Here is a 27101-nt window from a genome sequence, read left to right as displayed (position 1 = left end):
CCCTCGGTCTCGCTCTCCCTGGGTCAGTTTGTCTCTGTCTCCCTCTCAGCGCCCCCTTCTCTTCCTTTCCGGCTCCCTCGGTGTCTCCCTCCCCGTCTCCTTCTCCTTCTCCCTCTCCGTCTCCTCTCGCACACTCTTTCGGACTCTCATTCAGAGGCTGACTGTGGGCTCCCTGTCTCTCCGTTCTCCGGTGTCTGGCTTTCTGCGCGCATCCGTCCCCTTGCCCCTGTTTCTGTCAGGGCTCTGCACTGCTGTCTGGCCCTTGGGTGTTAAGATTTCGGACGCGGAGAGAAGGTCCCCCTGGAAGTTGCCCGGTGCGGTGTCTTACTCCTTCTGAGCCCCGCTCAGCTGGAGCGGGGCCCCCAGTGGTAGTCCTTTTCCGTAGGAGGGGAGCACTGTGGCTTCCTTAGTTACTGTTAGGAATTGCTCTAGTCACCTTCCCACCAAGATGAGGTCAGGGACTGGGCAGCCACAAAGGTGCCCAGGGAAGGAAAACAGAAGCAGAGAGCTGCTTAATTGCCCCCAACATGTCAGGAGACTGTACCCAGCATACCTGCCGCGAAGCACAACCACCTGGGAAAAGGCTCCTGACTTTTCTGAAGAAACACAAAAGACTCCACCACTAACGGGAAGGCACAGCTAGAAAGTACTTGAAAATAACTGGAAAAGCACCTACGAAAATTTCCTGCTTTACGAAACTGATGCCAACCGATACCTGTTTTGGTTTTTTTTTACACATATATTTTTAGGATCCTAGTGACAACTTTCCTAATTGTTGTTTTGGGAACCTGGTGAGAAATGTTCTGTGTCACCTGGGACATTTGTCTTTAAGAAAATATTCGTCTTTGTACTCTTATACCTCTTTACACTCTAGTGATCAAGAAGAATTATTTCTAACTGCAAAGAAAATAGGAAAGGATTTGTCAGTAATTTTAAAACACGGGACATTCCAGAGATCAATAATTTCTTTGGAAAATTTTCTCTATAAGGATGTTTTGAAGGATATTACATCTTAGTGAAATATGCAAGTTATTACACACTTAGATCATTGTGCGATGCAGAAAAGGGTTGTGTGCTGTAAGCAAATCATAGTAGTGATGGTTTTTTTATGGGGAACATAGCTGGGAAATTAATTGCTCTGATTTCCACTGTTTTCTTTAGTCATGCATAATGTACCTTTGTTTTTAGCCAAATATGGCCCAGGGCTACAAAACCTGATACAGTGTGTTACTTGTCCAATCTGAATTACCATTTAGAAAACCACCTTTTCCTTTTGGTCACAAGATATAAGTTGATATGATCTCATTACTCCTGTGCTGGGGTCTGCTGATGAATTTTAATGGCACTGCTTTGTGATTTTAAATCAAAATGTTAGTTTTTGGTGAGTTAAAGATCTTGATTTATGCCATGTTAGTGAATCATCACTATTTCTGGGGGCTTTGCCACCTTGTCCGCCAGGTGCTGCACAGCCTGTAGCCCAGGCAGGGCTGCCTGAAGCTCCCTGTTAGAGTATTGTCCCCGAGTGACGTCTGCCTCCACTCACGGCGTGTTCATATACGTCCCTCAGAATGTTCCAGTCATTAAATAGTATTTGTTAAAAGGAAATTGACTTAATATTTCCCTCATAAACTTTGAAAACTGTGTGCAAGATGGCCTGATAAATTATTTTTATTATAGGTAAATGCTGATTTTATTATTCGTTTATAAGGCAATTTAAAATGTGATATTTTTTGTTGCATATAGCAGCGCTCAATTCCTACTTATCATTCACATGGGAAGTCAGTTGTCTCCTACTCCAACCTGATTTTCATAAGACCCCTCATGGCTGCCTCTTAAGCTTCTGAAGTCATCTCAGCATTCACCTCTCTGCAGTATAATTACTTGCTTGGCTCTTCATTGCTGGGCTGTTTTCTCCTTGAGCTGGGGGTAGTATTCCCTTTCTTTTTTTTTTTTCTCTGAATTTCAGAGACCCAGCAAAGTACCTGGCATATGAGAAATACTCAAAAAATCCTTGAAGGATGATCTGTTCTCCTCCAATTTGTCTCTACCTTGCGGTACTAATTCTTTGTGGTTGCTTAAGGGAAATACTTTAGCATGGAGTAATCATAGATCCTAGAGCGAGGGATGAAAAGAGCCTTAGAAAGCATCTTATCACACACGTTAATAAGAAAGATGAAGTAGTTGAGGCTCCAGGAGCTTGGAAACCATGCGCAGAAGTAGGCAGTGAAGCCACCTGGGCTATAGAACTGAGACCTTGAGCTCTTTTTCCAGGGGCCACTGTTCTTTTCATTGGACTCATGCTTGCCTTCCTTCACTAGAAATCGATAAATCTGTTGCTAGAAGCTAACAATTATTATATGAACCCTGGAGCTTTCTCGTCATGCCAACCAGAAAAAGTCATGCATGAAATGTATCATCTGCAGTAACTGATAATCATTTGTTACACATATGTATGAAGGTAATATTTGCTTTTTTTAGAACACTGACTTCTAAGTGCTTTTATGTTTTGAGTGCTGTGTCATCTTGGGCAGACTAATTATTTCTACCTGCAAAGAAGATTTAAGTTCCTTGCGACTTAAGTTTTCTCTTCTATAACTTTCTGCCTGTGTGTTGAAGGGGGGTGGGGGAGAAAAGGAAGTTTGGACCAGATTAGGGGTTCTTTTTGAAGTTATTCTTCAGAGACCACCAGTTTAACTCCCGGAACAACTGCAAATTCATCTGTTTTACATATCAGACTTCCTTGTGAGCTTTTGTTTGAAAAAAGGCTAACATAGTTTAAAAAAGGCTTGAAGACCACTTCACTTGATGTTTTCCAATCTGCCTTCCAGTACTTGAATTTCATAATCAAGATAATTTCCAGCTTTTAAATCTGGGCATCTGGAGGATGGGTGATAAAGGTATTAAGGATAGACGGAGAAACTGAGTTTGCATGAGAGATATTCAGTGTGGCAGATTTGATGCAGTGGCCAGAATCGGGGGGGGGGGGGTTGGGGGTGCATGGGCCTGTCTAGAAATATAGATTCAACAGTCATTCACAGGAAATTAATGATTAAAATTGAGGAAAACAATAACTTTTTAGGTATCTGGAAAGAGAAATAAATGAAGAGTTAGGGATGGACAAGAGGGACATTTTATGATACTTCTGAATATTTTTAAAACTCATGTATAGTATTAAGATAAAAAAGGATAGATAATGCGTAATTTGCATCAGACAATAATCTCTTTTCATGATTTTTAGAGCCTCCACTTATATGTCAGTTACCTTAATTACATTCATTTTTTACTTAGAGGTTTGAGTGCCTACTCTTTGCCTGGCATTATTATATGCTCTGAGGACACGCAGCCATATGAGACCCAAGGTCCTTGCTGTCATTGAACTTGCATTCTAGAGAGTGAAACACAATGAACTATAAACAAGCACACTAGGAAGATCATTTCCAGTAGTGAAATTTTCATTAGGAAAACAAGAAAGGGTGATATGACAGCAGGTGACTGGGGCTACTTTGTACAGGGTGGTCAAGGAAGACTTCTCTAAGGATGTTCTGAACAACAGGAAAGAGCCAGCCCCATGAAGATCTGGGAGGACTTCCTGGCAGAGGGAACAGTAAGGCTGTCTCTAAAGGAGCTGGGTGCACAGTGGGCTCAGGGAATTAGGGGAAATGGTAGGAATGAGGTCAGGGAGATAGCCAGGCCCATGCTATGAAGTGTGCATTTTATTCAAAGTACATTTCATTGAATCCCTGGAGAATTTTAAATAGAGAAGTGAACAAATCTGACTTAGCATGTCTGTCTGTAATGTGAGCAAGAATGTCTGAAGATGACGTGGGAGGCTATGAGAAATCTCTAGCTGAGTGGTGGTTTGGCCACCGGTGGAACTGAGGGAGATTGATCAGACATTGTTCTTATCACGGAATGAGTCATTGAATCAGGCGTCCCCTCCCTTTCTTTTTTTTATTTGATCTACATTACAGCAACCCACTGGTTCAACAGTTGCTTTTACTTTTAAATGCAGACCTCAGCACCTCCCAGATCCCAGATGTCACATAAAGTTTGTGTTCTGGTTACAAAGGAAAGGAAGCAAATCAGAATTCTCTAATCAGGTTCCAGTGTCATTTTCTCTACCCCTCAGCTTTGAAAACTTCGCATGTTTCTTGAAAACTTTCACTGTAAAGTCTGCGTTGTTAGATCTGGAACTCACCCTTCATTGTATACCCAACTCTTTGCAATGAACTAGTATACAGTAGGCATTCAGTAAATATTTATGGAATGTTGTTGGATGTAGTCTGTTAGAGACCATAATTTGTAAAAAGATTTTTAATTGATTTTTAGAGAGGAAGGGAGAGTGAGAAAGAGAAGCATTGGTTTGAGAGCGAAACATTGATCGGCTGTCTCCTGCACACCCCCTGCCAGGGATTGGGCGTACAACCTGGGCATGTGCCCTGACCAGGAATTGTCATTTCAACCTTTCGGTGCCATGGGATAACACCCAACCAGCTGAGCCACGCCGGCCAGTTTTGATTCAGCTGACTTCGTTTTGCCTATTTATCAACAAGTATATGGCTCCCTGCGCCTTCAACTTTAGAAGATACTAAATAGCAAGTTTAGAGATAAGTTTTCTGAAAGTTGTGTTTATTTAGTGGCTAAAGGAAAAAAGATACAATCCAATAATTTCTATAACATCTCTTGCCTGGCTGTCTTGAGATAAACATTTTAGTCATTTTTATAGCAGTTAGATAGATATAAACTTAAACAAGTACAGACACATCTGTCACTAGTTAATTTGTTGATTTATGAATCTGAAACAATTCCAAGGAAGTCTGTAATGATGGTGCCTTTGTCTAAATTAATCTCTTGATAGAAATCAGTGAGTTTTATCTAACCAATACACTTTACAACTGTCTATAAAAGGTACTAAATTATCTAATCTGTTCTTTTTCTGGAACAAGCTACTTCTGCTGTTGTCCAATAACCATTGGACACATAGTGGGGAAATATCCTCCTACTCCTTGTATTACAGAATGTAATAGTACACATAGTGGGGAAATATCCTCCTACTCCTTGTATTACAGAATGTAATAGTACACATAGTGGGGAAATATCCTCCTACTCCTTGTATTACAGAATGTAGCACTCTACTCAAATGGGGTTGCATACAACTTGGACACATTTTTATGTATCTAGCTATTATCTTTCACTGTTTCTTTAACGCCCTTTCAGTTAGTCAAGAGTCCCTTCTATAGCCGAGTGTCTTTCCTTACTGTGTAACTCAGTTTGCTAAAACCTCACACATTATTACATTGGCCTCTATGTCAGATACCTTCTGTTGGCCTCTCCAGATCCTCAGGCAATTAGAGGAAATGGTAGGAATGAGGTCAGTGAGATAGGTAGGCCCATGCTATGAAGTATGCATTTTATTCTACCGTATGCTCTTTGCCCACTAGGCGACCTGGGTGAACAGCTGATTTCCAGATGGTAGGGCATTGGGGAACCCCAGCAGGAGATTGGAGTGGAGAGGCGGTGTTTTTTCTCTTCGCTCCTTCCTTGCAGATCAACTTTGGCTGCCCATGTCCAATGCTCTCTTAAAGGAGTCTTCTCTGCATTATTCTGTCCTTCCAGATTCCAGTAATCTCTTGAATAGCTCCTCTGCTTTTACTGTCCTGATTTACTCCACTGCCATTTAGGTTCTTTTACATTCCTGCCTATACTAGTACTTATTAAATTTTTTGTAAATAAATCCCCTTCTACTTATCAGAAGTTGTAAGAATTAAGGACCAATTTTCTATTGATTCAGCTTTTGAAAGCATCCTCTTTTTTGGAACCTTCTTGGATTGATTGGTGAGAGCAGTTGACCTCCTTACCTCTGTTGGACATCTGCTTTCCAGCCCAAATTATATGATTCTATCAGTGCAACAGTAGCATGGAAAACCTAGGTTGTTATTATCTAAATACTATTCTGATGACCACTTTATTGCTTTAACCTTCTTACTTGATAGCCTGTATACCTTCCACATATGTAATTTGTTTGTCTTGTTCACTCTTTCATTCATTCATTACTGCAGTGCCATATTTATGGAGTCACTTTTTAGGGTAGGCACTGTGCGAGGTGCTCTGGATACAAAAAGGCAGATGTTTGCCCTTAATTGGGATGAGGATTAGGGAAGAGATAGGAAATAAAAATAAACTTGATATTTACAAATCAAGTATGTGATGAGGGCTGTATAGAGAGGAGTAGAGAGGGCTAGCATTTGCTTGAGATCACAAGCAACTTAAAGGCGGGGGCTTTTCTAAGTGGCTTTTGCTGACCTGCATCTGTTATGCAGGCTCCAAATAATACAAACAATAAATCTTCTTGAGAGGAGAGTTAGAAATTGCAGGTAAACCTGCAGAAAATAAATTGCCTTAACCCAATACCTAAAGTTAATGTTTTAGTTTATGCATACTAAAAGGTGTATTTATGTATGTATGTGTGTATATATATATATATATATATATATACCCTTTAAGAATTGTCTTGTGCATTTTTATGTGTTTTTAAACATAAATAAGGTCACGTGTATTATTTTGTTACTTGCATTTTTCAATTAACTACACATTGACAATACCATTCTATATTAATATATTCATCTTGAAACAGTGATTAATGAATAATAATTTAATGTAAAATCACAAGCTTCCTCATATCCCTGCTGCTTGTATTTATTCAAATTGTTTGTTTGTTTATTATTTATTTATTTTTAATCCTCATCTGAGGACAAGCTTAGAGAGAGGAAGAGGGGGACAGAGAGAGAAACATCTATGTGGGAGAGGAACATCCATAGGTTGCCTTGCATACATGCCCTGAACCAAGGTATGTGTTCTTATCAGGAATTGAACCTTCAACGTTTTGGTGCACATGACGATGACACTCAACTAACTGAGCCACTCTGGCTGGGATATTAGAATTTTTAAAAAGTTAAATAAGCATGAAGAAGAAAATGAACATGACTAGTAATCCCACCATATAAAAAGCTTTAGAAATTATGAGATATTTGGAATTAGAGAGTATAGAAATGGCCTAAGTCATACAAATTTTTATTTTATCATAATTCCGTTGGATTATAATGTCTGATAAAATTAATTAAATAATCACAGAGAGGGAAAACAATGTAACCAGACTTTTCTTGTTAGTCATCATGTAGGGATTTTTAGGCCTAATACCATTGCTAGTTCTTTTTGTCTCATTACATATTAGGTGAAAAACTGGAGTTTAAAGTAGTATGAGCTATTTGACTAATTCAGATAAGCAATTTGCATATAACATTATGTTTGACTTGACTGCATTTGCTTTCTCTGTGTGTGCCATGGAACAGTGATTTTGTGGGATGTAGGTGTGTAGCCAGCACAAGAAGAATCCTATGGGCGGTAGCATAGCCTACTGGGTAATTGTGGGGACTGTGGGTTGGCCTATCTTTGAATTTTGGCTTTATCACCTGTTAGCTGTGCAGCCTTGGCCGAGTTACTGAACCTTCTATCTCAGCTTCATCATTTGTAAAATAGGGATGACAATAATAGTGATTACTTTATAGGTTTGTGTGAGGATTAGACTGGCAAATATTTGTAAAGTATTTAGAGCCATGCTAGGCACATGTAAACACCACAGAAGCATTTGATAAGTAAGTAAATGCTGAAAGAAATCTGGAACTGCTGATGTTTTAAAACTGCACGCCTTCTTTGAGCCTTTATCATGCTGACGTGCACTGTGACAGTCCTGAAGAGGGGTATTTGACCGTGGGACATGCAGTTTTCCCTGCATATATCACTGGACTAATAATGTTCCTCAGAACAACACACTTTGGGGGAAGATGGCTACAAATAATCAACTAAACATTTCACCGTTCTTTTGCCAGCACTTGTTACTCTATCCAGCACATCTATCTACAGTAGGAACCCAGTTCTTACTGATTTTTCCTTCTCTTTTTCTTTTTTGGGATAAAATGAATGTTTTTCTTCATTGCCTGGAGAAAGGCTTTCTGCCAGTATAGATATGAGTATCCCCTGGGGATTGCTGAGCCCCAGGTTTACAGTGTATAATGTTTTCTAAAAAGCTGCTTATTATTATTTTTTTCTAATAATAATGTTCATATTCATTGACGTAAACTTGGGAATTATAGGGAACTGTAACAAATAAAATAAAAATCACTCTACCACACAAAGATAGCCACTATTATTAACAGTTGGGGTCTTTTTTTTTTACAGAATTGGGAGCATAATATAATATGGTTTTGTATCCTGCCTTTTGTCCTGCTTTATTTATATAATGTTCCCCATCCGAGATGTGTGGTGATTTCTGACTTTCAGATGATTGGTAATCTACATTTCAAAAGAGCTTCCTTCCTTACTTACCAAATGCTGTGGCCAGAGACAATATGAAAATAAAATGGTGTATCTAGAATGAGTTTCTCTCTTATTTTAAGTATTCTCGGAAATTGGAACCACCTGGTAAGAGTTGGCAGTTCTGTTTAAAAGACCTGGAGTAGGTGACCTCAGGTGGCTTCATTTTTATGAGTCATTCCAGCGTTCCAGCCAGCAGCCAGATGGACGCACAAGAATCCACGACCAGGCTGGTGTGGAGGCATCATTTCCTCACCCTGAGTGACTGTAAGTGAGCTTACATAATGTTGAGATTAACTCGGAAAAGTTATCCAGGGAAACCCAGGTTATCCCAAAATAAGAATAACCATGATTTATGTTTTAAATGATAAATCTCTTCCCTCCATTGCATGTTGGAGGTGGGGTTCTAATACTATACCAAAATGGAGGACAAACATTGTCTCGGAATATTTCATCTTGCCCTGTAATTTCGAATAGGAAATTATATTTATATGGCAGTACATAACTAAGGACTAAAAATACTAATTGTTTTCAGTTTTACTCTGTGTACTTCATGAAGTACATAGATGGATGCTATAATGATTAAAATATATCAGCTCAGTAAGTCCTTTTTCATTCATAAGTCCTTTAATAATTTTGAATCTTCAGCTCACTGGAGATTAAATTAATCACTCTTTAAAACACTTATCTTTTACATCAGTTAGCAAATTAAAATATTTAACGTCTTTCTGAAGAGAAAAACCATGCTATGTTGTTTAATTGAATTAAATTAGCTTTTCATGGAAATTTACCTAGGAGCTGTTTCTGGAATCAATTTGGAAAATGATCTTTGTATTCTGTGGCATTTATGTTTGATTATGTTTTTCTTAGTAATTCTCAATGGGCCTGATTCACTCCTTGCTTTAGTCATCAAACCCTTGCAATTTTTTGTAGGCAAATTAGGCATTTCCTACCCCATAATTATGCGTGTTTATGGAATAATGTATGCTTCCTCCTTATGTTTAGATGGTAAGGAATTCTTAATTCTATAACTTAAAATGATCTATTCTATCATTCTGTAGAATATGTTAAGGCCGAGCTAAAAGTCACATGTAAATTAACTTCTTCCAAAAAATGTTTTGTAGAATTTAAGTTTTGATACCTTTACCAATAACAGCAGGTGCTGCTGCTTGTAAGAAAAAAAAAAAAAAGCAGATAATGTAAAACTTCTTTTAAATCTATTGCCTGGGAGCAATCTGTATCTCAGGCACATCAAAGATTTTGTGCACTACATTTTTTGCATTCTCTCTTGCCCTGTGATCTGTGATTTACAAAGTCATGAAGCAGTGGAAAATTGCTTATTAAAAACTCAATTTTCTAGTTTTTTTAGCTGTAACATTTATCCTCTGTGATCAACAGCATGAAAATATATTTTATGTGCTTGGACTATAACTTAATGCCTTTATTTCTTGAATACTTCATATTTAGCAGTTTAAAGAACTTTAAAACATATTTAGCTTAAAAAAACACTCAAACCTTTGCAGTACCTGCCACAGTCTGAATGTTAGAACTGTGCAGTTTTTCTCCTCAGTCCTGTGAATACACGAGTGTTTATTGAATTCTCTTTTACTTTCCTCCTCTTTTTTTCTTCCTTCTCTTTTTCTCTCACTTTTGCAAACCCTATTTCCTCTACTTTTTCTGAACCAGAGAGGGGTTAAACACATACTGGTTTTTATGACCCTGAGCCCCCAGCGTATTTCCAGAGTCCTTACTAGCTGAGTTTTTGACTAAGTTAGCATAATGACTATTGGTATTCTGTAAACATGATCTTAAAATACTTTAATAATACTATAGACAGATAATAACAGGTGCATTTATATTTTGTTATGAATCACTAATTTAATTACATAATTTCATTCAAAATATTTTTATGAAATGTCCATTAAATATTTTTATTGATATCAGAGAGGAAGGGAAAGGGAGAGTTAGAAACATCATTGATGAGAGAGAATCATTGATTGGCTGCCTCCTGCATGCCCCCCACTGGGGATTGAGCCCACAACCTAAGCATGTGTCCTGACCGGGGAATTGAACCATGACCTCCTGGTTCATAGGTCAACACTCAACCACTGAGCCACGCTGGCAGGGCAAAATGTAAGTGTTTTAAACATTTAAACAGATGCTCACAGGTAAAAAAAAAAATAAAACTAAAATGGTGCAGACATATATAAAATATTTTGTAGCTATTACTTGGGTCTAGATAATTTTCATTCCTTTATATAATCTGGCATACAAAAATCTAAAATTTTATTATATAGGGTTTTCACCAAGTACTCTCTAGTTCCTATTTATGTGAAATTCCATGTATTTATAATTGTGGTTTGAAAACTCTTGTGCAATCTTGAACACTTTCTTACAAGTTACATGCAGCCAGACTAACCATGAAACTGTAAATTCCGTTTTTGGCTCATCTCTCCTAAACCTGGAAGGTATAATGCAGTTTAACAATAATATTTTACATCTTTAGTTTGTGAATAATGTCTTTCTTACAAGTGGGATTATGAAATATTTATGCAATATGAAAGAACTTGATTCCATATATTTCAAAGAGATAGTCATGTCTTGCTCTAAGGGGAAAGATGTTTAAAATCACAGACAATACACTATTAAAAAATAAATGCAGAGCACAAATAGACTGAATATGAGAAAAATAAAATAAGTTGAGAACACTTAGGAAGTGCCAAATTGATCCAGTCTATTATTCAGTCTTTAGTCGATGCCATTAGGTGATGTGTTAGGGAAGTCTAGGTCTGGTGTTTCATGATTTCACTTTCAAAATTTAGTGTTATATCCTCCAAATATCTTAGTTTTCCTCAGTATAAGCCACTGCTCTCTTCTGGAACTGATGAGAATTTCTTAGTTTGTTTAACTTCTTGGCTTCACATTTCATTCCTCAACCAAGTTGAGTATTATAGTTGAAATATAGCAGCCATTCATTAGCTTAATATTTGTCTTGTCCATACTTTCCATGGTTGCATAGAGTCTGTGAGTCTTGACATCTATAATATTTCCTTGTAGCCTTCACCTTTCTAGACTCAAAGAATTCTGATTTTTCTTATTTTACTTCTTAGGCCTGTTCTGTGGTCCACTTGATCATTTCATTTTTTGGTTGCATTTTCCTCAGTTTCTAAATATCCCTCCCCCCCTTTTTTGGAGTAAAGTTATAATTTTTTTATTCGGCAGCAGATATATTTAGAGTGCTAGGCTGTGTTAACTAGAACTGCATGTAGTATTTCAAGTAGAGGTGCCCCATGGTTTTAAATAGGACGAGAATCATGTGTTTTGTTCTTGGTTGATGTTGGTGCTGTTGTTAGCTTTCTTGGAACGCATTAATTCCATGACTTTTAAGCTCTTTTCTGTTATCACTAAGGCTCATTATTTTGAGAAGTACAGTCTGTATATTTCCTCTCCTACATGCATAACCCTATAGTATTCTGCTTTGAATCATAATTGATGTTTCCCCCTAGTAACTCATAAAATTTTGGAAATCTTGTAGGTTATCCCACTGACTTGGCATTTCACATACTGGAAAAACTTAGTATCTTTTGCAGACCTGGAAAATTTAATCTACATTTCCTCTTCTACATCATTTATAAAGATGTTAAATAAGACCATTTACAGCACCTTCCCTATTTATAGTTTTCTGTCAGAGTAATGCCTCCCCCCCCCCCCCCTCCCCTGTCTTCTTTGTTTCTCCAGTAAAAAGTTCACCGGATCCTATGGTGATTCAGTTCTTTTTAATAACTTTTGTGGTAGTACCTTGTCAAGGGCTTTTTTTTTAAAAAAATGGAGTAGATTATATCTACTTATTTCTCCCTTGAGGCTCCACTCAGCTTTTAATTTGCCAACACATGATCACCCTTGAAAAAAAATCAAAGCTAGTCCCGCCCCATTGTTTGCTAAATTCTTAAGTGACCTTATGCTTTTGCATATATGGACCTCACAAATTTGTCAACTTGCCAAGAAATAATTATAACACTAAGTTGAGGATATGTGAAAGGCTGTGGATAAAAGAAATGAAAGTTGGCATCATTGTGGATGGTTGAACTATATAAGCTAGCAAAAAATAAAGAAGTTACCTTGTTTCAGTCTTTCTTATGTTACAGGCAATGTGCTAAATATCTTCTTTAACAGACTAGTGATAGCTATGCATTTTACATATAGATAAAATAATTTAAGACACAGTGAGGGTCCCAGGTGGTAGTCCAGGATTCTAATAAGGAGCCGTCTGATTCTAAATCTATATTTAAATGTTGGAGTACTGTTAGAGCCAGACATTGTGTTAGTTATTGATGATACAGAGAAGGCCAGCACTCAGCCCTGATGGTTCGAGAGCTTGGAAAGACCCCAGAGGGAAGGAAGAGAACTGTGCATAACAACTGTATGAGATGGTAATTGTATGTGAGAGCATAGAGAAAGGTTGATCATTGAAGAGTGTTCCAGATAGAGGCTTGGGTTATTGATCCTATTTTGAGAAGAGGGATGGATAAAGAAAGGAAATGTTCAAAAACTTTGGAAAAATATATTTTGAACCGTAAATGTTGTAATTTCCCCTCTCCCCCCACCCCTTTTCAGTTATGTATCATTTCTATACAGAGTACTGGCACTGTTTGTTTGTTTGTTTGTTTTTAGAGCAAATGTACCACGTCTTTACTAAAGTTGACTTCCATTTGATCCACATGGTGTGTGTGCATGTGTGTATGTGTATGAGAGAGAGAGAGAGAGATAGAGATAGAGATAGAGAGAGAGAGAGAGAGAGAGAGATATGAGTTGCATTTAACATGGGTTAAATGTAGTGACATTTTTTAGTGAATTTGGGAAATCACATAGCTCTGGTAATTTGCTAAGAATATAAGACATGCAAATGATGAAAAGAGATCATTTTAAAATTGATCAATCTATCTGAAATGACATTTAAATATTTAAACAATTAGTTTGAAGGAAGCACTGTAACATATACCTAATAGTAAACATTGGATTGTGAGGCTTGGCAAAGGTTCATTGTTGGCAGGAACCAAAAGGTATGCACTAAAAACATAATAAAAATCTTCAAGGAGAGTTTTATCTTGAAACGCTTGTAAATTGTTTTCCCCTAATATTAAAATGGACTCTAGATCACCATATGTAATAGAGATATTACCTATACTTTAATCTCCTATTTTGATTTGTCAGAATGTGCTAGAGTGAAATGAAATTACTTCAGTAGTTTTCCAGGCTAGTTTGCAGCCTGCTCAAACTAACGTCTGCCGGTCAGGTAGTTTACTTCATATCTCTTCATGCGTCTTTTCTATAAAGAGTCATAAGACCTCTTTTGTTTCAAGCATAATACCATTGTGTTTACAGAGCAAAATGCAATGAGGCCTTTTGGCTGTGGCCATGGAGTTTAGCTAAGGCAGTTATTAAATTAAAAAAGAAATCTTTAGTTTTCCACATAACCAGATTAAATGTGTATTTCACGTGGAGCCAAAGTGCTATGGGGAAAGTGAAGTTTAAAATAGAATTCGGCATTAAAAGTAAAATGGTAAATTTTTAAAATTTAACATTAAAATACTATATAATGTTAAATCAACACATTTTTTTGGGAAGTCCAGTAATCACCATTTGATTTTCCAAAGGAATATAAATATCACAAAAACATACTAAGCTATAGTATAATTTGTAAAAAATCGAAAGCTTCCTTGGAGTGACTTTTTATATTCCAAAATATAATTTTCCCATTATGGAGAATTGTATTTATGTTGAACATAAATAATCAGATATTTGCTTCACTAATGATCCAGATTATTTTAAAATCATGTTACTGGATTTAACGATACGACCTCTGTTCTGCAACCTTGTGTATACTGGAGGCTTGTTATGCATGTCAAGGATATTTCCTTTTATTTGTTTTCATTTTACCTGCCATTTAAATCATTGAATGACCCTTCATAATTTTATTATGAAACCATATAATAAGGAAGGACTAGTTGATTATTTTTTACTTTAACTTTCATAATCTTATATAATTCAGATCTTCTTTGTGTTCTCATTTCTCAGGTCAAGTAATTCTTGTTTTGCAATTTCTCATCACAGTAATGAATGGGATGGAGTAATATGTTTCAATACATTTATTGTACTTATTTTAGCATTTTACAGCTGTTCTTTCTTTCAAGGAAGGGGGGCACGTAGTATGTTGAAAAGAATACAATTGGGAGGCAGGAAAGGCCATAATTAGTTTTGGAACCCCAGACTGAACACTGAAATAAAAGATTGGCCAACTTCTCTAAGGTCTTTTTGGCTCTAAATGCTATGATTCTGTAACCCAAACTGGAAAATCTTATTGTAGTTAAGAATTGTAGTATGGCGCTTATTTCTGGAGAGCAGGGCACCAAAACTGTTTCATGTTTGTGTTTTTCCTCTCCAGGTGGTTTTGCAGTTTCAGAGACAAAAGAGAATATTCATGAATTAAGTCCCTTCCAAACCTTATCACCTCTGAGATTTCATAATGATTTTCAAGAGAGACTGATACTTACAAATTATGTAATTATACTGTGTAACATTTTACATCTTGTTTAAATAAATCTTTTATTTGGGGGTTGCAAATAATTTTGGTTAGTAGGAAGTAATTCTGCCTTAGTCAGTACTGTACTTTTTTGGAATTATTTTCTAAGAACTTTAAGGCAATTGTTGAAAAAGGTTTTGTTCAGAAATCCGATTCAGTTTCATGTTTGACTGCATTAGCTTATAATGGCTAACTTTACTATAAATAAAATATGCAGAGCATGCCAGCAATATAGGTTAGTTTTTTTATGATTGTAATTTTTTACTAATCAATAAGAGTGAATTTTTTGTGACTTATTGTTACCCATTCTAAGTATTCTTTCTTAAACCCCTTTTTAATATAGAAGCAAAGACTGAACTAGGTTGAAATATTGTACATTTAAGCTGGTTCTATGAGAAATTAATGGCCATTGTATCTTTTCCTAAAATATTCTTCTTTTCTTATTATTCTAGGATTAGATTAATGTTCAGATTCCTTTAAAATATCTCGGACACTCAATATGTTATTATTTTCAAGTTGAATAGTAATTTTCTTTTAAGAACCATATTTTTATACTGCACTCAACTCTTATTTTTGTATGTGTGAAGATTTCAGTGGTATTTTCTAGAATTTATCCATAGCAAATTTTTAATGCGAGCATGTTACTGGGCAACCTTTCCCTAGAGTATGTCAGTATGTGTTGAAGGAATCTAAGCTAACAGTAAAATTGTACTTATCGAGCTGAGTAAAATAGAATTGAGTAAACAAATTATCAGTGCCCCTCAAAAATCCTTCCTGGAGCACTTGCTTTTAATGTGAATCCGGAAGCCTCTACTGAAAACGATTGAGTTGCTTGTTTTACACGATTTATTTGCTCTTATGAGATAAGGGAAACAAGATAAAGGGAAAAACTGAAGTTCTTAGGAAATGCTGAAAACGTTCTTGACCTAAAACTCTTGAATCAGAAATGAGAAAGAAGGTGAAACAGGGTAAGGCAAGTTGCCCCTTCATGGAACTTTGGAAGTTGTATTGAAAAATGAAAAAAATAATCTAATTCCCTTTTTGCCCAATACATATCACTTTACTTATGAATTTCTCATCCTGATACTATTCTTTTTGCTTGTGATTTCCTCCTCTTTTGAAATCTGATTTATAGTTCACTTTCAGAAAAATGTTCCATGAATCCCATTCCACTGGACTCACGGCTTCCTTTTCTCTGTCAGCACCTCGTCTCCGTTCTTATGTTCTTTTCTGCGCTGTATTGATATGTGATTACTTGTTTCCTGAATCAGTGTAATTAGCATCCTCACCATTTTAACTGTATTGAATGCTAAAAACTGTCTTTTGTGTCTCTGATTTTCCACGTTTCACAATATGGGTATAACACTCAAAGATTCTTCGTCAGTGTTGATTGGCGTCCCTGTTTTGTATGGTTCTAACCTCTATTTCCTTGTTATTGTGAAATTGTTCACTTTGAAAAGAGATAAGGAGCCTTAGGACTTAAAAAAATCTGTCATTTGTTGTATTTGTTTTAAAAATACATCCTGCGGCATGAAACAGAAAAAATATTCTCTTCTGTGTTTTGACTAAAGCCAGTGTACAAGTTGTACACTGGAATTTGGAGGCAGATGCCTGCCTGGGTGTGTATCCTGGCTCTCCCACTCGGTGTCCTGATCTGTAAAATGGGGATAAGAAGAGCACCTCCTTAGTAAGGATGTGTGGGAATTAAATGAAACACCTAGAACTCCACCTTAGACAGTAATTGTTCAGTGAATGTTCACTCTCATCCTTTATTTTAGACTAGTGGCCCAGTGCACAGATTTGTGCACATTGAAAGGAAATTAATAAGAAATATTTTAATTTTGCTATTTGCCTTTCTTGCCTGCTTCTTTTGGCTTCAGAGGCATGTTGTGCCAATAGTTGGTCTTCAGACATATTCTGTCGATGATGCCACTTTCTTTTAGCTTCAGAATGTCAACAAAAACAACCAAATTCCTGATTGGCAATGACAGATTGAAACACGTGTGCGATTGGTGCCAGCAAGAGCTTTATATGTATCGTGCATGCGTCAGTCAATGTTTATTTTTAAACTAGTGGCCCAGAGCAGGAATTCGTGCATATTGAAATGAAATTAATTAGAAGAAATATTTTAATATCGCTATTTGCCCTTTATCTGTAATAGAAGTGTCAACTGAATACACGATTGACAATGACAATTGGAAACACACATGTGCGATTGGTGCCAGTGAGAGCTTTATATGTATTGTGCATGCACAAGTCAACTTAGCCTTTTATATATATAGAATAAACTTGCTTAATTAGGCCTGCTTTCTGATTTAGCTAAAATTTTTGCAGCCCAGTGAAGCACCCCAACTTCTCTTTCAGGTAATTGTCAGCAACACGGCAGTAAATATCAACACGAAACAGATTATTATTGTAGATCATGCATGGAGAACAAAGGATAAAATATTCAACTGCAGCAGTGTTTGACTATATTCTATGCAGTGAGAAAACCTGAGGTCATTTTCAAGGTCCACCATATCTTACTACTTTTCAGTCGGGTCAAGTTTTTAAATCTCCATTTTCTGGCTAATGAAAACAAAATAGGATTCCACTGAGTCTCCTATCTACCTACTCCAGGACTACGGCGAGGGTCAAATAAGATGAGGCACGGGAAAAAGCTTCACAGACATTTGGTTACAGTGTAAAGTGTTTCCACCTGGCTATAAAGCAAGTTGTGTTCCTGGACTAAAGAAACTCCAAGGAGGCTAGTTGCTAGGGAGAGGAAACCAGGCGTTGCTACGTGACGTCATTACCTGGATGCTCAGACACTTAGCATATTAGCCTTTTATATATATAGATTGCCAGTGCGCGTCATATGTACCAGCCGGCTGGTCGGTCGGATGTTCGGATGGACATATGGTTGGTCACTTAGCCTTTAATATATATAGATATCTCTAAGTGGCATTGGAACTTGGCCTACTTTACTCTGTAGGAGATTGTTCTACTGAAACAGAATGAAGAAATTTTATAGTTAACGAATTTTAATGAGAAATAATTTTCTTATAATATGTTTCCAAAGGCAAAATTTGTAGGGCACAAATATTCCTATTAAAATGTTAACTGTCTAGTTAGAAACAAGAAATTCCTAGAAACAAAGTTATTTCCTTCCCTTTTTATTCAATTTGGTATCCTATTTCTATTTCAAATGCTTGCTTCTAAAAAAAAGTTTATATAATGAAATAAGAAGAGTAATTATGTTCTTATTAATTTGAATGACATTTTCCCCTTGGATGAATTATGAAAAGTCTGGTTAAGTTTAACATTAGTGGAGCTTGAAGAGATGTTAATATTAAGCAAGTGTTTAGTTGCATGACATGATCAGTTTACACTATTGCAGAACCTTAATTAAAGTTTTATTAAACTGTGTAAACCATGATCCAGTTTGGATTTGAGAGTAGATAGACATCTGTTTCAAATATTATTACTACAGTTAGAAATTAATAGCTTTTTTTCTCTGAAAGTCTGACAATTTCCCTTTTGAATCTTTTGTTTCTGTCTTCTCACTGTTTCCTCTGTATTAAAATTTGTTTGAGATGTTAAGATTATTTTAAAAAATCACACTTATAATCTGTACAATATCTATGCAAAAAAAAGCAGAGAAGTGTTTGGAAGTGCTTTATAGAAGAACAATAAAACAAGACTCCTTTTTGTTTTATGTTAAAAGCAAATTTCTGCAGCGATGTATCAGAAGCATTTAAGACAGTTTCCTTGATTGGGGGCCCTTGTGTCTCATTCCTCCCACCTCTCTTTTCTTTTCCTCCTTCTGCTTTTTTCTTTATGAATTCAAGGCTAATTCTAGGTAAACTTTGGTGTCATTTTGCTCTCTTAAGCTATAAACATAAAGCCCTCTAATTTTCTTATATTGTTTCTTTGCCTCACATTAGAAAATTCTCTCCAGTAAATGCTTTTTTGTTAGTTAATTGTGTATGTGTTTTATTCTTAGTTCTGGAACAGAATCTTGATATCATATTTCACTTAAATGGAATATAAATGCTATCTAGCATAAAAATATTAGAATTTAAATTTTTTTAGTAAACCATGCTCACTAAAATGGTAGAAAACACTTCTTGGAGTCTGTTATTTGTAACCATTTTGATATATTTTTCTCACTCTCATGTATTATTTTTAGATTTTAAAAAAGGTGGAAGTTACCACCTTAATTTTACTGTGTAAACCATGTGTATTTTATTTTTTGCTTGAAATTATATTATGAATGTTTTCTCATGTCATTAAATATGCTCCAAAGTATTTTAAACAATAACTGAAAATATTATCTATTTGTTTACATTTTTCTTATTTTTTTTATCATAATTAATACTGTAGTGGATTTTTTATGAATAGATTTTAATTTTTTATATGAAAGTTTTTATATATATCATCAAATTGCTTACCAGTGAAGTTATTCTAATTTATAATCCTACCAACAGTATGTCTATTTAATTTTACTCATAGTTTTAGGTGTGTTAATAAATGTTTCAACTATATTCACAAAATCTCCAATAGGCTCAGAAAAGACAAAACAAAATATGAAATACCCAAACAATAAAGTAGTTTTGAATAAGTAGGAACATGCTTCATGTTACTTTTATTTAAAAAAATAAAGAAAAAAAAACTGGAGTTTTTACTACTTACAAATACTCACCATTACCTCTGACATATAATTTCATAAATTTATAAATGAAATGCAAATTAACTTTAATCATTTTTTAATTACATGATTCTGCGTTTTAATTTATAACATTAGGAACGATTTAAGGAAAAAGCTATTAATTCACACAAAAATCCTCGAAGTCAAAGGCAGAAGTGACCTAGGGAAAAAAAATTGCATCCAAATTTTTATTTGATATGCAAATGAGATTTAAGATGGTTTTGTGCTTTGTGAAAATACTCTTGTATTGTGCAATTGCTTTAAGAGGGACAGACTCATTTCTGCATCCACAGAGAATACTGTGCTGAAAACTAGCCCAGGATGCAATCAGAAGGGTGTGCAGCCCTGCATGGTTTTGACAGGTCAGCTGTCAAATTCAGGACTTTGGTAGGGACAGAGTAGGACTCTGAAACTGGGAATGGAGACATTTGGGTAAATGTGCTTACTGTATGGAAGCCTCAAATTTCCCTGTATTTTTTGGCCAGGGGAAAATAGCCTTCCCTTCCCTGGAGTCTATACAGTGACCTTATCTGAAGTTAGTGCTTTATAAGTTGATGCTAATACTTCTTGAGACCTGTCACATTATCTCTCGTTACTTTCAGGTTGTATAGTCTGAGTAGGGTCTCATCTTAGCACAGGCTAATTGGGGGATCCCTGCTCTAAGAAGAATAGCTGTATGTGAAAACAATTGCAAGGTAGTATGTACTTTCAGGGATCATGTGAACATTTGTGGGAATAGATCTTGAGGATATTAAAAGGTGGTTAAGACATGGACTATAAGACACTGTTGGGTATAAATTCATTACACGGATACTTAACTGTGATTTGGGAGTAAATGTTCTGGCTAGGACATGTGGAAATGTTAGAATTTCATTAGCATGTTACTGAGGAAAGGGTCATAAATCTTAGTGGGCAGGATTAGAAAGGATTTGCTTCCTAAGACTTGAGAATCCACCACGTATATTTCCTAGGATATTCCCTTCACCAAGGCAACAAGGGATGCATTGCTGAACCTTCTGCCCATGGCCTAACCTGCTGTGGAGATAGATACTGAGCCCTTGACATGGCACAATCCAGCCAGCCTCTGGTGGCAGATGGGTTATCTTGGACATGTTTGATCTTGGAAGAGGTAGCAAATTGTCCTTACCAAGAATTGATATATATACCAGATAGAGATTTCTTTCTTTTTCAGAAAAATTTCTTTATTGATTAAGGTATTACATATGTGTCCTTATTCCCCCATTACCCCCCACCTCCCATTCATACCCCCACCCCACTGTTGTCTGTGTCCATTGATTAGGCTTACATGTATGCATATAAGTCCTTTGGTTGATCTCTCCCCCTTACCCCCACCCTCCCCTACCTTCCCTGAGGTTTGCTGTTCTGATTGATGTTTCTCTGTCTCCGGATCTATTTTTGTTCATCAGTTTATGTTGTTCATTATATTCCACAAATGAGTGAGATCATGTGATATTTATCTTTCTCTGCCTGGCTTATTTCACTTAGTATAATGCTCTCCATCTCCATCCATGTTGTTGCAAATGGTAAGAACTCCTTCTTTTTTACCTCAGCGTAGTATTCCATTGTGTAGATGTACCACAGTTTTTTAATCCACTCATCTGCTGATGGGCACTTAGGCTGTTTCCAAATCTTAGCTATGATGAATTGTGCTGCTATGAACATAGGGGTGCATATATCCTTTCTGATTGGTGTGTCTAGTTTCTTGGGATATATTCCTAGAAGTGGGATCACTGGGTCAAATGGGAGTCCCATTTTTAGTTTTTTGAGGAAACTCCATATTGTTCTCCACAGTGGCTGCACCAGTCTCCATTCCCATCAGCAGTGCATGAGGGTTCCTTTTTCTCCGCATCCTCGCCAACACTTGTCGTTTGTTGATTTGTTGATGATAGCCATTCTGACAGGTGTGAGATGGTACCGCATTGTTGTTTTGATTTGCATATCTCTGATGATTAGTGACTTCGAGCATGTTTTCATATGTGTCTTGGCCTTCCTTCTGTCTTCTTTTGAAAAGTGTCTATGTAGATCAGTTGCCCATTTTTTGATTGGGTTGTTTATCTTCTTTTTGTTAAGCTGCATGAGTTCCCTGTACATGTTGGAGATTAAACCCTTATCGTTGATATCACTGGCAAATATGTTCTCCCATGCAGTGGGCTTTCTTGTTGTTTTGTTGATGGTTTCCTTTGCTGTGCAAAAGCTTTTTATTTTGATGTAGTCCCATTTTTTTATTTTCTCTTTAGTTTCCATTGCCCTAGGAGCAGTATCAGTGAAGAAATTGCTTCGGCATATGTCAGGGATTTTTCTGCCTATGGATTCCTCTAGTATTTTTATGGTTTCCCGTCATATGTTTAAGTCCTTGATCCATTTTGAGTTTATTTTTGTGTATGGTGTAAGTTGGTGGTCTAGTTTCATTTTTTTGCATGTATCTGTCCAATTTCCCAACACCATGTATTGAAGAGACTGTCTTGACTCCATTGTATGTTCGTGACTCCTTTGTCAAATATTAATTGAGCATAGTGATTTGGGTCGATTTCTGGGTCTCTATTCTATTCCTTTGATCTATATGTCTGTTCTTGTGCCAATACCAGGCAGTTTAAAGAACAGTGGCTTTGTAATACAGCTTGATATCTGGTATTGAGATCCCAGATAGAGGTTTCTTATTCACCTGCTTGCAGACACGTGCCAGTGTTATCATCTGAGTGTTTAGTCTACTGACTGACTGTCTAATATTTTAGCATGATAGGTCCATTTGCTCACACTAAGGGACCTGTTTTATACTTGAGTCCATGATCACAGGATTCTTGCATCTTATTATGTCCCCAACACTCAGAAGCATGTGGGCAGAAGGTGGAGTGGCCTGTGAAATAGAGGAAAGGCTCGGTAAAGGTAGCAGCTTGTGGACAAGTCTTTGAGGTTGGATGGACTATATATGGTGCTGAGTCAATAGCCGATAGATGATAGATAGATAAATCGACAGACAGACAGACATATAGATAGAGCTGAGTTGGTACAGACGAAAATAATCTGAAAACGAAGGCTGAGAGTTGGATTTACCTTTTACCATCAATCCCAGTGACCCACTTGCAGATTTCATACTTTCTGTCTTTGCAGTTTTAGGCTCTGCTGGGAAAGAGGCCCTGATTCCTGGAGGGTGGGATGAAGAGCTCTGTAGCTGGAGGGTATCAGTGAGAATGCCATTGACTGGAACCTGTGACTACCACCTGTTCACCTTGGGCTTATGACAGTGCACCAGCAGGCATACAAGACGTTTCAGCTAGACCAGCTGACCTTGAACACCAGGGGAAGTTAAGGTTACTACTACACAGTTGATGCAGGGAGCAGCATCCTGGTCCTGGGGAATTCACTGGACCCCATTCTGGTGCTTCTCTGTCTGTGATAACTGTGAATGGATGATCTGTGCAACCATAGACTGACAAAGACAAAGCAATCAGAAGCCCAAGCCCCTTGGGAGTAAATGTCTGAGTCACCCCAGAAGGCAAAACCCCAAACTACCCAGAGCACTGGTCAAGGGAGAGGGAAGTCTAAAATGGGACGTGGAGGAGGGGATGACAAATGCAAATCTACTGAACCAGCTGTGCCAGGCACGTGAACTGCGGCTTGGTTTACGGACTCCCTTTTTCCACGATTGGGAGGCACTGCCATGACCTGCACCCTCCGTCCTGGAGGAGAGGTGAGGGCAGCCTCCTCCTTTCTCACAGGAGATCTGCATGTCTTCAGGGAGTGCCAGTCACCTGAGTGGCACCAGAGGAGGGTTGCACTGCATCCAGTCTGTGTGCCTTCTAGGCCTTCTGGGCCCAACCTGCCTGCATCTGAGCAGCTTCCTCTGCTTCCTCTTCAGAGCAGCCCTGGGATATCACCTGTCCTAACTGTGTGCTTGCCTCTGCCACACCTCATCTTTATCACTTCTGTCCCAGCCGCCTCTGAGGAGATGAGAGCCTGGCTCTGCCCACCTTCATCACTCCCACTGGAACAGGAGTGTCAGTAGCCCCAGTGCTGAGGTACCACCTGAACAGAGAGGCTGTGCTGCCCAGAAATCACAGCTTGGAGTCTGAAGGAGACAACACCCTGGGGTGGCAACTGCCTAATAAGAGACAGGAGAAGGGAAGGAGACAAACAATTCATCTTCCCTCCACAGCTCATTCTAAGATGCAGTGGTCCCATCAGCTTTCTGTGTTGTGAAGGCTGAATATGCATTTAACAGGTAAACTGAGGCAGGAGGCGTGAGAGGTGTTCCAGAGAAAGAACAGCAGCCTCTGTGGCATTATTAAGATTGGAAGAGGCGCCAAAACCGGTTTGGCTCAGTGGATAGAGCGTCGGCCTGCGGACTGAAAGGTCCCGGGTTCGATTCCGGTCAAGGGCATGTAACTTGGTTGCGGGCACATCCCCAGTGGGGGGTGTGCAGGAGGCAGCTGATCGATGTTTCTCTCTCATCGATGTTTCTGACTATCTATCCTTCTCCCTTCCTCTCTGTAAAATGTCAATAAAATATATATATATATATATATATAAAAAAAAAGATTGTAAGAGGCATTCTGTGATTGAGGAATTGAAATAGTTTGCTAAGTTGAGATAATAGGAGAACTGGAAAAAAAGAGATTTGAGTGGCAGATAAAGGCCTGATCTTAAAAGTTTAAATGTTATCCTTGAGTTTAACAGTGATTGCCAAAGTGGTGAGCTTGTTCCTTGAGGTGGAGGAAGGAAAGAAGAAAACTTCTGTTAATACTTATTTTCAGTTTCATCCTTTATAAACTTCTAATTTATGTATATAAACATATTAGTATAGTAAGTCATACATACATACATATCTTATAAAATATTTGATGGAAGTCAAGGAGAACCAATATGAGTTGTTAACTGTTGCAACATAGTGAACGAACATAATCAGATGCCAGTTTTATTTTCTTAAAATTTTAAATATTTTTATTGATTTCAGAGAGAAAGGGAGAGAGGAAGAGAGAGAGAGAGAAACATCAATGATGAGAGAGAATCATTGATTGGCTGCCTCCTGCAAGCCCCCCACTGGGGATCGAGCCCGCAACCCGGGCATGTGCCCTGATCGGGAATCAAACCGTGACCTCCTGGTTCATAGGTCGACACTCACCACTGGGCTGTGCCAGTCGGGCAGATGCCAGTTTTAGAACAGTAGCTCTATTGAGTGTCAGGGATAGATTGTGGGGTGGGGTGTTGGGGTTCTGGAGGCAGAAAAACTAATTAGGAGGTTTATGACTTCCAAATGCTGAGGACGCATCCTCACTACCTTCTCCCTTTGTGCTCTCACATCAATGGCATATCCAGATAGTCACAAAAAGGGAAATATGGTGTAACTAATTTCCTAGGGAAGGATATATAGAAAACCTGTTATTGAAACATTTTAAGAAATGTGGGTCTGGATTAACTTAATAGAAATGAAAACTTATACCACTTTGAGTACACTAAAACAATTGGGGAGGTAGGTTACAATAGACAGAACTATAAACTGTCACCTCAGGTCTTGCAGTTTGAATTTACGTTTGGTAGCGTCACCTTGCATTTATAAAAGCAGTGATAGTACTTTGCATATTTGGAGATGGCCAATAAATTGTCTGGTCAAGTTTGCATGAGCTTTTAAAAATGCTGTCTTAAAATTTTTAAAAAAATGCTGTTTTATGCTGCAGACATACCAGAGTTGGTGGTATTTAGGTGAAGTAGTGTTTGTAACAGTAGGTCTGTTCTTATTGAACAGTAAGTTGGGTAAAGTTGCAGACTGTGACAGATGTTTGCGGCATCAAAGTGTTTCTTAACAGCCTGGACAACCAGTATCAGTATATATTGAACAAAACGATATTGTAAACCTTTCTCTAGTTATTTACAAATACAGAATAATTCGAACCTATGAGAGGAGATTTTAAAAATGTTTTTGAAGTTTTACGTTGATTAAGGATCAGTCTGAATGAATGGGATAAAGGACATTACTTAAGCACATCTCTTGATTGTTCTTCAGCCTCATCATGTACAGACCGTAAGATAACAGATTTTCCCAGGAGGATGTGTGGGTTGCCAATATGTCTTTATTGGGCTTCCTCAAGTTTCTATTGATCACACAGTTCCAGTAATTATTTTCCAGTGTCTCTGGATATTGTTATTGTGTGCTGTAAGGAGGCGACAACAACAAAATAACCTCCGGAGTAATTTTTGCTTATTTCTCATTTATCTTTAACCTGCAACTGTGACCAGGTTTAGTAAGGTTTACCTATTTATTTAAATACTGAATATAATACGGAAATATATGAAGTATAAATAGTTTGGCCTCTGCTGGAGTACTCCAAGTTCAAGAGATATATGTAAGATATTAATATAATTTAGTTGGAACCATTATTTTATCTATTTCTAGAATATTTATTTTTAAAGTGCTAAGGGAAATATTTCAGAAATGTATATTGCTGAAGTATCTGTCCTGTGTGCTGAAGTGCAGTTACAAATGTGTTATATGGAAGAAATGATACAACTAAATATTAAATACGAATTTAAAGGTGTTGGGAACTATTGAGGCAAAACCTGTGACTAACTTTAGGTCTGGAGATTAACAGTGAAGTGGAATTCACATTGACCTAGGATGGACTATGTAGTATTTCCCAATTTTGCCTAATAACAAGATTCTCCTGGGTGATGGAGGGTGTATGTGTGTGTATGCGCACGCGCATGTGTGTGAGTGTTATAAAACACTTCCAGGCCCTTCCTGGAGAGATTCTGATTGAGTAGAGTTGGGATGGGGCCCATGAGTTTGTATTTTTAACAAGTACACTATGATTCTTCTTATTAAGCATGTTTGGCAAACACTTGAGTGGGTGAAAGAGTTAGACTGGCAAATAGTGTCTATTGACTGCAGCTGCCAAACCAAGAGTAGTACTTGTGCTGTTTGATGAGGACTGTTTGCCATGCTAGTCAGTGGGTGAATTTATAATAATGATGATGGGGAATAGCCCTAGTCATATATAACTACGTTGCTTCTTCATCATAACAGCTAGTGTTTAGGATATACCAGATATTGTGTTTATTTACCACATTAGCATTTGCGATTATTAGTTATATGTCTCATCTAATTTTTTATTTTTTTATTTGTTTTAACAATAATACTTCTGGAAATAGTTTAAGATTTCTGCAACTCTTATTTTATTTTTTAAATTCCTTAGTGTTGAAAGTATTACATATGTCCCCCTTTTTCCCTCATCTAATTAAAAAAAATATATGTTTTTATTGATTTGAGAGTGAGAGAGGACGGGAGAGGGAGAAAGAGAGAGAAACATCAATGTGAGAATATTGACTGGCTGCCTCTGCACACTTCTACTGAGGATGGAGTCCACACCCCTGGCATATGCCCTGGAATCAACGCAAGGCTGACCCTCAACCAACTGAGCCATATGGGCCAGGGCTCATCTAATTTTT

General features: G+C 37.4%; 1 protein-coding gene across 5 annotated transcripts in view; it reads left to right on the top strand.

Annotated features, from left to right (window-relative positions):
- BMPR1B (bone morphogenetic protein receptor type 1B) overlaps window positions 1-27101 on the top strand; it is a 393766-nt gene that overhangs the window by 854 nt on the left and 365811 nt on the right. The window contains exon 1 of one of the 5 annotated variants that reach the window (XM_080640955.1): window positions 8576-8637. The exons of the other annotated variants lie outside the window; for them this stretch is intronic. The gene's annotated coding sequence lies outside the window, so the exon portion shown is untranslated. Of the gene's footprint in view, window positions 1-8575; window positions 8638-27101 lie in introns of those variants that run through there. 5 annotated transcript variants of the gene reach the window in all.

Source organism: Plecotus auritus, assembly GCF_963455305.1.
Source record: "Plecotus auritus genome assembly, chromosome: 1".
In the NCBI taxonomy this organism is placed as follows: domain Eukaryota; kingdom Metazoa; phylum Chordata; class Mammalia; order Chiroptera; family Vespertilionidae; genus Plecotus; species Plecotus auritus.
The sequence above is the reverse complement of the archived record's forward strand: the minus strand, read 5'-3'. Positions and strand labels throughout refer to the sequence as shown.